The sequence below is a fragment of the Triturus cristatus genome, chromosome 7, assembly GCF_964204655.1.
Source record: "Triturus cristatus chromosome 7, aTriCri1.1, whole genome shotgun sequence".
Classification (NCBI taxonomy): domain Eukaryota; kingdom Metazoa; phylum Chordata; class Amphibia; order Caudata; family Salamandridae; genus Triturus; species Triturus cristatus.
This window is the reverse complement of record NC_140590.1, coordinates 922,931,385-922,945,575: the sequence shown is the minus strand read 5'-3', so window position 1 is coordinate 922,945,575 and position 14,191 is coordinate 922,931,385.

The window sequence follows — 14,191 nt, the reverse complement described above, 5'->3', positions numbered from 1 at the left end:
CGGTATATCACTGAGACCACCTGTGCATGGTTAACACGGCATAGAGTATAGTGCCACCAAACTACGAATATGCATATGCAGTCGTTCCTGCTAGGTATCTCGCTTCTGCAAACATTCGGGTTTACAAGCGCACTGTAAATAAAAGCTACAACTCTCTCTTTGCCTATATGTCAGGTACCTCAACATGATCCTCACTTCTTAGGGGCCTGTCCGGCATGCTTTACCTTAGACCAAGTGCTGTGTGTCAAACAATTAGGTTGGTTTGAAGAGAGCAGCAAAGAAATATGAGATGAATAAATAAACGATGTGTGCACCGTCTGCATCCTCACTGTGCACATTCGCATTCATTTCACGAGATAATGTTTCAATTATTTACAGCAACTGTGGGGTTATAAAGGATTCTCCGCTCTGGCTCCCCAGAATCCAATGCGAACCTTTACCTTGACTTTGTGACTCCCTTCACTCGAGTAGAACACATATTATTGCACAAGGGGCCACGTAGCCTCCCCCCCCCCGCTTCCTTAAAGAAATAGTAAGCTTCCATAAGGTGCTCTCTGACAGCTGTCTGACAAGGGTGTAATTATACCTAACCAGATCATTGCAAGAGGGAGGAATGAGGCGAACATCAGTCAGAGCCGAGCTTTCCCTCCTGCACCCATTGGAACAAAGAGAATACAAATACAGAGAGGTGCTGTTCATCATATCTGCTTATTCAATTAGCATTAGTCACAGGTTAATGGGTATGTAAAGTAGAATGATGTTTTTTTTGTTTTTGCACCTATTACATGACTCACGTCTTTAACAGGGATTCATGCCATGCGCGGTTTTCATATCGTGTCCCACATTTTAGATTATGAAGGGAATATGTTTTTGAAAGCAATGATGATTAATACTGCTGCTGGAATAGATAAAGTGGCAACATTACACTACATTCTGGGAACAAGACACGAAACAATGTCTGCAAAAAAAAGGATGAGTGAGTACATAATTGAGTGGCATAATGAGTTACCAAGTATGTGAGTGAACTCAGAGTTTAGTGAATTAATGAGTGAGGCAGTGAGTGAGCTAGTGTATAGGCATGAGAAATAGCAAGTTAGCGAATTAGTGCATTAGTGGGTTAAGTGAGCCCATTACTGAGTGAAAAAATAAACTACTGAGTGAATGGGTTTGTGAGTGAGTAAACACCTGGATGAAATAATGAGTTAGCGAACACATGCATGACTGAAATAACGAGTCAGTTAGAGGACGCATTAGTGAGTCAGTGAGTGAGCACATGCATGACTGAAATAACGAGTCAGTGAGAGGACGCATTAGTGAGTCAGTGAGTGAGCACATGCATGACTGAAATTCTGAGATAGAGATTGAGTGCGATTGTAAATGAGGCAGTTGAAAGCCGTGGTCGTGGGTGAAATTCTCCTCTTGAAGAAAACCCTGCTTCAACCCACAATAGCCTCCAGACCTTCATATAACATCTTGGCGAAGATTTGGATATTTATGTATTCGTTTATTTATGTATTCAATACCCACCGACCTGCAATTCTACAAATTTCATTTTCTACCAACCTTCAGCTTACGGTTGGCAATGGTTTCTTATTCTTCCTCTTGCTGGGCACAACTCAACTTTACTTCTTGGTCACGTTCGATTCCTTCTTTTCTCCGGTTACACGAGAATTTCCATTTCTCCACCATCACTTGCATCGGCTCTTTGAGGGATTTCTTCAAACCTCCGCTTTCCATTTCCGTAGTGAACCCCGGAACGTGCATGCTGTTCACAAACCCAGCGTGCCCACCAGTCAACATCGCCACGCCCCTCTTATTTTTCAATAAGGGAGCACCATATTTGCTTGCGGTCTTGGCAACAGGCACGCGCACGTTTGCGCGCTTCCCGACTGCCAACGATATTCAAAGAAGGATCTTTCACCATTTCTGTTCCGTGCCTGTGCCGTGTCGTTACCATCAAATTCACAGCAGATCACGCTAGGCTCAATACATGTTCAGGCAGGAGTCTTTCTCTAACATGTATTCATGCAACCTCAGACTTCAGAGTCTGTAAACCCAGCAGTCTCTCCACAGGTATTGTTAATTTACGTTATATGCATTTCACTTGGCACCTTTTTCTAGGAGCAAGCTTTCAATTCAGGTACCATTATTTATTTCGCTCAAGCATATGCTGTGACAATTTATTCTACATAATAGTACATTCTCAACTCACTTTGATTACTACTCCTTCATTTGTTACAATTGTGTACATTCTTTTTATTAAGCATGGCCTCTGCTCAACAAATCACAACTCCTCCACCCTTTCTACAATCCCCAGGCAAACCTATTGTCAAATGGCGTCAATGGATCAAAATCTTTGATAACTATTTAGTAGCGATTGATGCTACAGTTTTTTCACATGCACGCAAAGCGGCTGTTTTATATAGTTGTATTGGCCTTGCTGCTCAAAAAGTGTTTGACAATTTGCCTCAGGTACCTCACGGAGGGTCAGGTGATGATTGGGATCCTTTTAAAGAAGCTTTAGCTCATTTAAACAAGGATTATGATGAAGAACCAAGCATCATGCTTGAACTTCATCATTTCTTTAAAAGGAAGCAAAATATTGATGAAACTGTGGAAGAATATATAGCAGTACTGAGAATACTTGCATCTATGTGTGAATTTGGAGAGCACGCAGACATTGCCATTAGAGATCAATTTGTCTTCAGATGTTTTTCTCTCAAAATTCAGGATAGACTATTGAGTTGCAGAAATCCCACCGTGTCTGAAACTTTTGACAAAGCCAAAGCAATTGAACGCTCTATGGTCCCTTCCAAGGCTATTCATGAAGGTCAATGTGTTAATTCTCTTACTGTTCAACCTGAGGCTACCATCTCCGCAATTTCCACCCTCAGCAATCCTGGAAGATCTTTACCTAAAAAAACTCTAATATGTTACAGATGCAGTTCTAGATCACATATTGGTAACTCTCCTAATTGCCCAGGCTTGGCAAGAAGTGTACTTCATGCAAAAAATGTGGTCATTTTCAGGCTGTGTGCAGAAGTACCAGAAGACCAATGAAAATGAACAGCATTGACTTCTCTGAGGAACTACATGTTGCTTCAGAAAAACTCAGTAATGTTGTAGTGACAATTGAATGTAATTTGATTAGTGAGATAGGTGCAGCAAAAGGTCCTTGGTGTGACGTTTTGATTGCAGATGTTCCATTCAAAGTCATGGCTTATTCAGGGTCACCCATCACACTTGTCTCTGACATTTCATTCCAAAATGTATGGCATGGTTCTATAGCCCTTACTCCCACAGATGTCAACCCTAAGGCATTTGGGGAAACTGAAATTGATATGCTCGGTTATTTCAAATCTAAATTGATTTGCCTGGGACGTTATGTCTTTACAAAAATTTACGTTGCAGTCAAGGGTAGAAACATTGTTGGCTGGCAGGATCTTGCTAAAATGGGAATTTATTTAAAACCAGGCTCTGATAACCCCGTTGTTCTTGGTGACTTACCAAAAGGGTACATTACTGATAATGCATACAATATGGAAATGTTATCTATTACTAACTCTTCTCTTTCAGATCTTTCTTCTGAGTTCAAGGACATTGTCAACCATTTTCCCATGGTTCTTACTAACAAGTTTGGCACTGTTTTGGGTTTTGAACACCAAATCAGACTCAAACCAGATGCTCAACCTGTTGTGCACAACATTCGACCCTTACCCCTTAGTGGCAGAGAGGATCTCAAGAAAGTACTAGACAACCTTTGCTCTGAGGGTATCATTGTTCCTTGTGATTCTTCTCCATAGGTTTCTCCCATTGTCTTGGTCCGAAAAAAATCTGGCGAGGTGAGACTTTGTGCTGACTTGCACTCCTTGAACAAGAACATTATTATAGACTGTTACCCTCTTCCCAAAATCCATGACCTCTTGGATGCTTTAGGTGGGTCCAAGTATTTTTCCCTCATTGACCTACGCACTGCATAACACCAAATTCCTCTTAGCATTGATTCTCAAGAACTTACCACTTTTGTCATCCCTTTTGGGGCATTCAAATATCTTAGACTTCTGTTTGGCTTGGCCTCCGCTGCTAGCGTGTTCCAGAAACTTATGGACACACTTTTGAAAAATATCCCTGGAGTCCAGGCTTTCCGAGATGATATTTTGGTTCATGTTAGCAGTCGTGAGGCACATAATTGTACTTTATCCAAGGTTCTGTCCAAGTTGTCCACTTCTGGAATGACCATTAGACATGAAAAATACAAGTTTGGTGTTCAGACCCTTGACTACTTAGGTCACACACTTTCTCCAGAGGGCATCAAGCCTAAATTGTCTTTGATCAAAGCTGTACATGATGCATCACCCCCAAGGACAAAGATGCTTTACGCTCTTTCCTTGGTTTATCCAAGTACTATGCCTGTTGCGTGCATGGCTATGCTCAGATTGTGGAACCCCTTCGAGCTTTGCTTAGAAAAGGCAATGATGAGTTGCAAGATACCTTTAACCAAGTCAAAGTTATCATTGAACAGGCCCGTTTTACAACCCTTTCAAGATGACTGCAAATGCTTTTTAAATGTGGATGCCAGTTTGCCTGGTATGGGCGCTGTGCTTGGTCAATAGGTGGGAAATAAGGAGCACACAATTGCGTTCGCTTCCAGAACATTAGAACCTGCAGAAACTGAATTTGGTTCTCCTCTCCAATGCACAAGCTGACATCATTATGAAACACCCTGTTTCAGATACAGATCATTTACAGTCTTACAGTTGGTTACAAGATACATTAGCTCCCATGTCTCTGGTTAATCCCACTTTGCTTGTACCTGTTCTTCCCTCCCCACGTGGGACACACTCACCTGTTGCTTCTACAGGTGGAATGACGTTTGACAAAAGTGAAGTGACATGTGGCTAGAGTAACGTTCGCCTGAGAAGATTACCCTACAAATTTAAGGATTATGTTTTGGACTAACTTGTTTCTTTCTTCCCTTTACAGGACATTGCTATTTGTGTGTATTCACTTATTGCAAATTTCTTATGTTTGAATTCAGATTGTTGCTTTCCTTACTTTGTTTTCTCTCATCTGTTGAGAAGGGAGATGCTGTGGTATTACTGTTATTGTAATTTACGAGGTGGACGCATGCAGCCTTCCATTGTGGGCGCATGCGACCTCCCCGTGTACAAACATGTTAATGTTTGACTTTGTTCCAAGCTCCATGGCGGTTCACTGTGTGCAGATCCCTCAGCAACGTTTCTTTCGTTCTCCTGTGAAAGCAGCACCCAACTAAGAAATACCAGTATTGTGTGAAGCAGAGTTGCATTTGTGGGTGAGAGCTCTGCAACCATTTGAAGAGGACCACACTTACTCTAGGCCTCAATCAAGATACACGCCTTTAAAAAAAAAAGAAATCAGGGTAAGAAACACCACATGAGTGGCTGCTTAAAACATTTTATCATTTAAGAAAATGTGAATACTGAAAGGGATGCATGAGTCTCACTGAGGATAATGGTGACCAGAAGCCCTACCCTAATGTTTTACCAACTAAATAAAAAAAGGAAAAATTAAGATCCCAAGTTGGAATGGTTTTGTTGTACTCAAATGAGCAAAAATGTATAAACAAAAAATCAAATAAACCTATATGCATCTGCAAACTGAAATTGGTTGGCTATATACAGCATAGACTGTATTCTATTGACATTCTAAGATGCTAACATCGAATGTACTCTGGAAGTTCATTAAACTAGCATACCCATTTTCACAAAGAAACTCTGGCCTATCTAATGAAGACCACTTCCAAAATTTCACATTAATTTATGTTTTTGGAAAAGTAACTCTACAGAATCCTCTGAAAAATTCAAAGTGGGCGTAAACCGCTGAGAATGTCTGAACTAGTACCGAAGTATGTCATTCTATCAAATCAACCCAGAGGAGATGCAGCAAATACAGGCTAAGCGTAAGATATATTTGGCAGCCTCCAGATCACCGTGAAATGGCCAACTGAGCAAAGATGTAGTATTTGAACATGTGCAATCTGCAGTCAGTCCAGGTTATAAGGAAACCCTTAAATCGACACAGAAAATTACAGCTTGCATTTGCATAAGTGCACCTTTTACTTTCTTTTTGTGGTATTTTCTTCATTTTTTTTCTCTCTTCCCCTTTGTCCTCTTCAATTCTTGCTATCAATTTATCTGGCCAGTCATGACCCTGGGCATTACGTCTTACTTTTGGCAATTTTTTTTTTTAACGTATATTAGTGTTTTTTTCGTCTTACAGCATCGGTGGTTCAGAATAAAAAATTCAAACTGGTAGTGTGTTTGTGTTTTGTAGTTCCCGAGCATGAAGTGTACCACTTCTACCGATCGATGTAAAAGCTCTGAGCCGCAATGCAGAAAGGAGCATTAAGAAGTATGAATATCGGGCTAGCGCAACATAAATGTGAGATGGCCCTGGGTAAGTGTCACATGCAAGGGGAGAACATTCCAAATCTAATACATTATATTATTTGTCAACTTGTATATTATAAATGTAAGAATATTCTTAGACTATACTAAAAGAAAAAAATAAATACAAAAATATACAACCCGTGCTATGCAGGCATGTCTGGGTTAGTAGAAATGTAACCTTTCTCTAAAAAAGCGGTAACATCTACTGGGGGTTAAGGGTTGGGCCTATAGCTTGAATTATGAAATTCCTAAAGGGGAAGAAGGTAATATAGTATGTTGGCGGCTTGTATATCGAGTCAAGAGGGAAACTATGCAACAGTATTTCCTCTTGCAACAATCTTTTATTGGTTTTCTTAATAATGCAAAGTTACATGTCAAGGTTTGGATACTTATAATTAGAAGCAAGATGCAAATATTCCTAATGTATGGATCTATGTATGGATATGTGTAACAAACACATTAATGAAATATAGCATAGTCAGTACCTCTTCCATTTCCATCACATACATATTTTTAGATAAGGGGCTATAGGGTCATTGCTCTATCACCGCTACAATGCCTCACGCAAAGCATCTTTACACTGTCACTGAAGCTGTAGAGGATCTCCTTCCCCCGATGGTTCGAATATAAGAAATGAAGACATGAGTATCAATGCTGGTATGGGCTGAGGCACATATCACATGCATGTGTTTCCTGCAGAGAGACTAATAGGTTAAAGATGTACATGTACTTACCCCACATAAAGTTATAAGGGATTGACCCAATAGAATACTCCTTGTGTGAAAGTGAACATGAATATCACCACTGTTGAAGGTCTCAATGCCTCCATGATGAATGGGCTCCTATGCCGACTTTATGCATTGGCAGAAGGTAGTGGGAAGGTACAATCAGTAACATTGTTGTATCCATTATTCTTTGGTGTGGTGCTACACTGTCATATTCTACACTAGGGGGGGGGGCATGGAAATAATCCCTTACTCTTTTAATCACTATAAACATGATCTCCTGCAGCTTTACAGCGGCCTCCTCCACACTGGGATTGTGGATGCAAAGTTGATGATCCATGGATTCTCCTTGTGGGAGAGGATCCTGGGGAATGGAGTCAGACCCGTTCCTTACCAATGCTGTTGTCTCTCTTTCCTTGACAAACCCTGGGTGGTGTGTATTGGGGGCACCAGTGGGTACTCACAGTGACAATCAAAAAAATGGGCGAGCAGGCTCCTCCTTGGTGTGACCAATCTTACTTTCTTTTTAAAACCTCTCACCCTGCCATTAACCTGCATGAAAGCAATATTCCTCTCCCCGTAGGAGTGAGCATTCTGCAATGAAGGACATGATGCATTTTCATATTCTCTTCCTTTTGAAATGTTGTTTGTGGTTTATTCATTTGACCTTTTTTTCATTATAAAACATGTCCATTACTTAGCATTGTTTATAATCCTACTTTATTCTATCCTGAAATAAATATTGGACTGTGATAGTGTGATTGCTCTTGCAGTTCATTTGACATGGTATTATGTTCTCCTGGCTTGCTTAACTGTTCCCAGTTGCTTCTCGTGGTTTCTGTTTCCACTGTGGAAGGTTCACTTCAAACATGTTCAAAGGTGTATTTAATGAGCGCCCCTGGAAAGCAGTTTACAAATGAGTGCTACCATTTTATCTTCAACATAATTATTGCTAATTGGGTTTGAGTTTAAAATGCAGGACTGCAAGCATCAAGCGTAATATGTATTTGAACTTAATCCTGCTAAAAAGAACAATAATTAGACAATAATTCCAAACATTTAAACAAAGGGCGAAGAGGAGTTTCCAATTCTGAAATTTTCAAAGTAGTCCTTTAGTAACCTTTTAAAGGAGCTCCACCCAGTGATCAAAAATGAGTAGTTGAAGCCAAACTCCATTTTTAGGTCGAGCCTAGGCAGCGCATGCGCTGCTCTGTAATGCATGCTGTATTCGAGTATGGACTTGAAGCTCAGCCCACAATATTTTTCATTGGTTTGTGTAATTGCCCTTTGCAAATGCTGGCTTCTGATTCGTTAATATGCTTGTTAGTTCTTCCTTAGTACCGCCTTGTCTCCTTGTGTAACCTCCCATGAGGACTTGCCCTGTTACTTCTGTTCTTACACTGTATGTCTTATTTAGTCTGTAAGCATTATTTCCTTTCATGAGTTTCTCCAACTGCAGGCACAACATGCTTTCCTGCAACATTCAGCACGCCATGCGCACTTTCACTTTCCAAGCAGCTCAGGATAATGGTGACCGCTTCTTTGAAATTAAAGAGGTCTAGCATTTACAAGGGTTTGAGCTATTGGCATTGAAACTCACAATGCCTTTTATTTATGTGTTAATTATCAAAACAGATAAATAAAAGGCATTGTCATTTACAATGCCAATAGCTTAAACTCTCACGATTGCAAGAACTATTGCATTGATCACTCTACGAGGTTCCTTTGTTATTTTTCAGCGCTTGGACGCCCCCGGGCAGCAATTCGCGCTCAACAAATCTACTTTCAATTCAATTGCAAATGCTTGTTTGTGATATACATGAGTAGATGTTGTTGCAAAGTTCTGGGGGCAAAGAAGTGCATAAAGAGTCCTGCTCATGGATGTGAACAGAACTATGCAACTGTGGGAGGGATGTTAGCAAAATGAACAGTCTTCGACAAAATGATGTCCTATGGCAGTCACCTGATATCGCACGCGTTATAGCCTGGAAGTAAGTATTACTTGAGTTGTAAATTAGTAAAATACTTCATCAAGAAAATAGGAAATTGTTTGCCTAAGTTTACTCACTTCTGGACTTCTGCTATTCAACAGCTTAAAGGTGTGATAAAAGAATCAGAGATCAACGGCTATAAATAATAATGTTCTGGTGGCAAAAAGAAATCTCAATATGTGACAAATCTTTTTTAGACTAAAACTTATTTTACGAAAACCGACCTAGGTACCAACAGGGTGGTTTTCAAACTAAGAAATTGGCTAGAGTTGCAATCTGACATTCCAAAATAACATTCACTAGGTAGGTCACCATTTGTAAACAGCGGCTGCCGGCACAGGTAAGTGCGGTGGGCGGAGCAGGGCGTGGCAGGGGAGAAGTCGACAGAAAAGACGAAAAGATATTGTTTCTTTATTTAATTATAAATATTCCGTCAGTCAACTCCCCCCCCACCCTGTCCCACCACACCGCGTTTACCTGTGCCGGCCGACGCTGATTGTAAGTCAGTCCAACTGGTCACAATCTCAGAGATGGTGGCTAATAAGGGGAAGCAGGCCATTAAGTCAGCGATTGTTTTCAAATTCAGTGAATTTAAAAAAAACAGCAACCCTATTTCCTTAAAAAAACGTTGTTCTTTAATTTAATTTAAAATTGTCAGTGGCCCTTGGAGGTCTACCTACTTCACCTAAAACTTTTACCCTCAAATTCATTTTGGACTCCTTACATATTGTGAAGCAATTACCACCCCTACTTGTGAGTCTGTAACGTTTCATTGGTTTACAACCAGAATTCTGTTTGGAAACCATTAATATATCCGATACCGAATTGCACTATGGAAGGCAAACCTACAACATGCCCCATCCAAATTGTGATTATGCATTTATTCCATTTTAGGGGTCAGTAAAGGTTTCTTGACTCCTAAAGTTGATTTGACACATGGGAATGTTTTTTGTGGTGACTTGCACCTAATCTGAGTTTTTGCAACCTCAAACAGTTTAGTTGTTTTGGCCCCAGTTCTTGAAGTAAGATTTTGTGTCACTGGAATATTAAAGGATTCACACTGTGGCCCTCTTTTAACAGAAAATAGTTAAAGCAGCACAGGAATGGAGGTGGTAGGGCTAGCTCCCACATGTACCTAGCACCAACCTAAAATGAATCAAATTGACAAAATTGGCTACAACCACGTTAAAGGGCCACTTAGAGTCGAAATCCTAGGTCACAGCTTTTGAACTCAGAGTATCCTCAAACCGTAGTTCACCCTCATCTGAATGAGTCTATGACCCCATCAGTTCACTAGAATATAAGACTTGCCATTTCAGTGGCTTCTTGCGGTTAGCTCAAGTGATTTAGTGACCTCTGTGAAGAGAGCACTGCTTCAAGTCCAGGCACCTCAAAGCACAATGCTCACTTTGCTGACTGTGGCAACCTGCCTACCACTCTCTACTGACATTTCTGTCATTTCTGTCTAGAGCGCTTGGAAGCTGCCTCACGCCAGCATGTAATTGTTGCATAAGCATATTAGAAGAAAACGAGGGAACTGCAAATGAAGTACATTTATATTATGTAATTAAGCATATTTATAGTTATTGTAAGTAGACGGTTTGTCATATAAATCGTTAGCACTGGTTGTCAGAGATTACAAGAAGAAAATAATTGAATGACTGTCACACTCGAGTCCAAGCAGGCGTAGAACACTGTCCCTTGAGTCTGACCCTGGCCTGGGAACTGCTACTCCTGTAACTATGGTATACCAAAACGGATAATTTAAAGTTGCAAGGAAGACGCGGACACCCCATGAAGGTGGACGATCAATGCAATGTCTCAAATGTTGGTACTTTCCATTCTCTGGATTTGCAGGTTTTGCTTGGATACCGAACGCGCATGAAGTACCCAGCCCATGTGCTCCCTCAGTGGAGACAGTGAGGGCCTGTGCCAGGACAATTCTTTGACGCTATGTATCGGAAGTGAGCATTTTCCAAGTAAAATTTAGAAGCATTCGTCCTAACGGGAGCAATTATTACTATATGGGAATTCGTTCATGAAAAATTGTTCACATCAGTGTAAATATGTGTTCTGCGTGTTTGCGCAGTGAGACGGTCACCAATTTTCAAACACAGCCTACATAATGTAAGAAATGCGAACAAAAAACTGCTCTGCTGACGCCTTCCTAAATATGCATCCCCCATGCATGCACCAGACACTCGCGTATTCATGTAGCGCCGCAGCGTTCCTGCTGACCCAAGCTTTATTCACGTGCCACGCAATGCGGTGGCCAGGTTGAAATATGCACTGCCACAAATTAATTAGTAATCGACCTATTTAATTTCCAAGACTTTGACTAACAGAAATATATCCTCAAATATATATATCACAGACTTCTAAGCAACTCAATGCATTGAAACATTTTCAGTTAATACAGACACCATTCGCCAGTAAACAAAAACAAACCATTATAGAAAAGAGTAAAGTCTCTATAAAAGGCATCAGGTTTACGAAAATGCCCCAAAAATATTTTATTAATAATTTCGTAAATACATTAGTTCCCCAGCTCGATGTAGTACAACGATTAAAGGACTAGAAAATACCAGGAGTTGACACAAAGTGCATGTCGCCACACTTGAATCTTATTAGTCAAATGACTCCTTTTTGAGCCATCTTGATGTAATTAGCTAACAATACTCCAATCTCAAGTAATTTCATTAACAATAAAGTGGTTAGTGCTTCTACCCAGGTAGGAGAGCGATCCTTTAAAAGTATAGGACGCAGCACTTTTTTCCTCTCAAGTGACCACAATCGAGAAGAAACTAACATATTTCAAATCGAGATCACATATGAAGGGGCCTTATCCGAGGAAACTTTGGGCCTAAGAACCCTGATTTTCTAGGAAGAGTTAATCTCACTTTTAATACTTAAATAAGTTCGATTTCAAATATGTTAGCCATTTTAGATAGAGAAATTAAAATACCAACAGTCCCCATCCAGTTATAAAAAGGCTTTACTAATGTTTTAGACGACAGATATCATGGTATCATCTGTCTTTTTACTAACTTCAGAACCCTTTACAATAAACATTGTCCTAATTTTGAACACAGGCATGGAATTCTTTAAATCAAGGATGTTAAACTCAAACTCAGAATGAAACACGAAATTCTTTAACCTCCAGGTTAAATGATCAAGTCCATCTGCTACAGCCTTCTAGTTGGCAACAGAAATCTTATCTTAATATATAGAACAATTTAATTTGAAAATAAAAAAAAGTGCAGGGATGCCAATTTAACCTCCTTATTCCCAGCTGATAAATCTAATTCCAGTGTTAAGACTTGGATCATGGTACTCTGGGGTATGGCAAACAATCTTTTTAAAATCTTTTTTCAAGAAAATCTTTCTAAACATTCCCAGTCTATCCCAGGACCCAGTTATAATAGTAATCCTGCATAAAGAACTTGGGGAACCAATTTAGCAAGAACAACTTTTCATAAAGGTTTAGTGGACTACCCAGAATATTGTGTATTAACACTTTTTAAGGCATTGGCGGAAGCTAAAAGTGAAGAATTTAAATTTGACAAATGCTTGTCCTAGTAAAGATTTTCATCAAAATTGGGACCTTGAACTTTAAACACATGTACTTGCGCAAGTGGAACATTTTGGAGAAACCGGGTAAATTTTCTTGGTGTTCTGGAGAAGGTGAACGTTTTCGTCTTAGTAATATGAATAGTTTGACAATTGATTTTTGTTTTGTAAGCTGACAGGGGTTTAGTCCATTATAATCAAGTTATCAGCGTGCAGAATGCAAGGTATATGCCTTTTGCCAAGAGTTATCCACAAAAGAAGTTCTGGAAAATATATGAGACTTAGAAAGGGTGCTAAAACACACCCCTGCCTATGACAATTTTCTTTCCGATTTCCATAGGACAACACTCCATTGCCGTTGAAGTCTACCTTGACCAAGTTTTATGTATGTAACTCCTGTATGTTGAAGAAAAAGATGCCTTCACACATCTTGTAAGCTTGCAGTATGCTCCATACGAGGTTCCAAACAGATAGATCTAAAGCTGCTTGCAGATCAGCAAAGTGTGCCCTCTGCTTTGAAAGAATGTCTTGCTAATGCCCATAGATTTAAACAATTGTCAATAGTTGAATAGTTTGCTCAGACCCAACCTTGTTCCCTTATAATAATACAAGTTTTGAAATCCCAGCTTTCAAGATATTTCAGTAAGTTTGCGAAGTAGTATCCAAAAAGGATATTAATATGCAATTGTCAGATTGTACCATTCTTCTTCTTTGGTAAGTGGCTTTATAATTGCAACTCATCAAGAGCCCAGGATCTCTCCTTCATTAATTACCCATTGGAAAAGGGGCCTGAGCAATGTGGCCAAAATAAAGAATCATGAAAAAATAAAACAGCTGGAAGGCCATCAATCATTCAGTCAATCAATAAATCAATCAAACGCTATTTGTATAGTGCAGCCCCTGGGGGTATACAGGCATTGAGCCCAGGGGCCTTCCTGTCTTTCAGTCCATGAGGGTTACATATCTGTTATTAAAATCCCACTTCCTGAAGTAGCACCAAGGCAAAATCAGGAGAGTAATGATGATCCTGAAAAGAATTACTAACTCATGGGCCATTTTATTTAAGGAGGAAATATACTTGACCTATCAATCTTCAGGAGCAGAGGCTTCAAGTCTAACTCTCATATTTTCAAAGTTTTCCACGTTTTGGCTTTTGATTAATTTATAGTGCATAATGTTCAATCTTTGCCAAAAATTAAAGCATTCAGTATCATACCCACCAGAAGGATTTGTTCTCCTACCTGGGGGTAATCATTATTACCAGGAATGATTTGAACCTTCAAACAATAATGTTCTTCCTTGGTAAGGTTTTTATACCAATTTAAATCATTAACCCCTAAGATGCAATCAGGAATTCGATCAAACCTGAATGTACTTACTTTGTGTATATTGTCTTCCGGAAAATAGACCGTTATTGTATGTGAATGTCCTCATTTAAATCGCAATAAATGATTGACCATTTTAACATAATGAT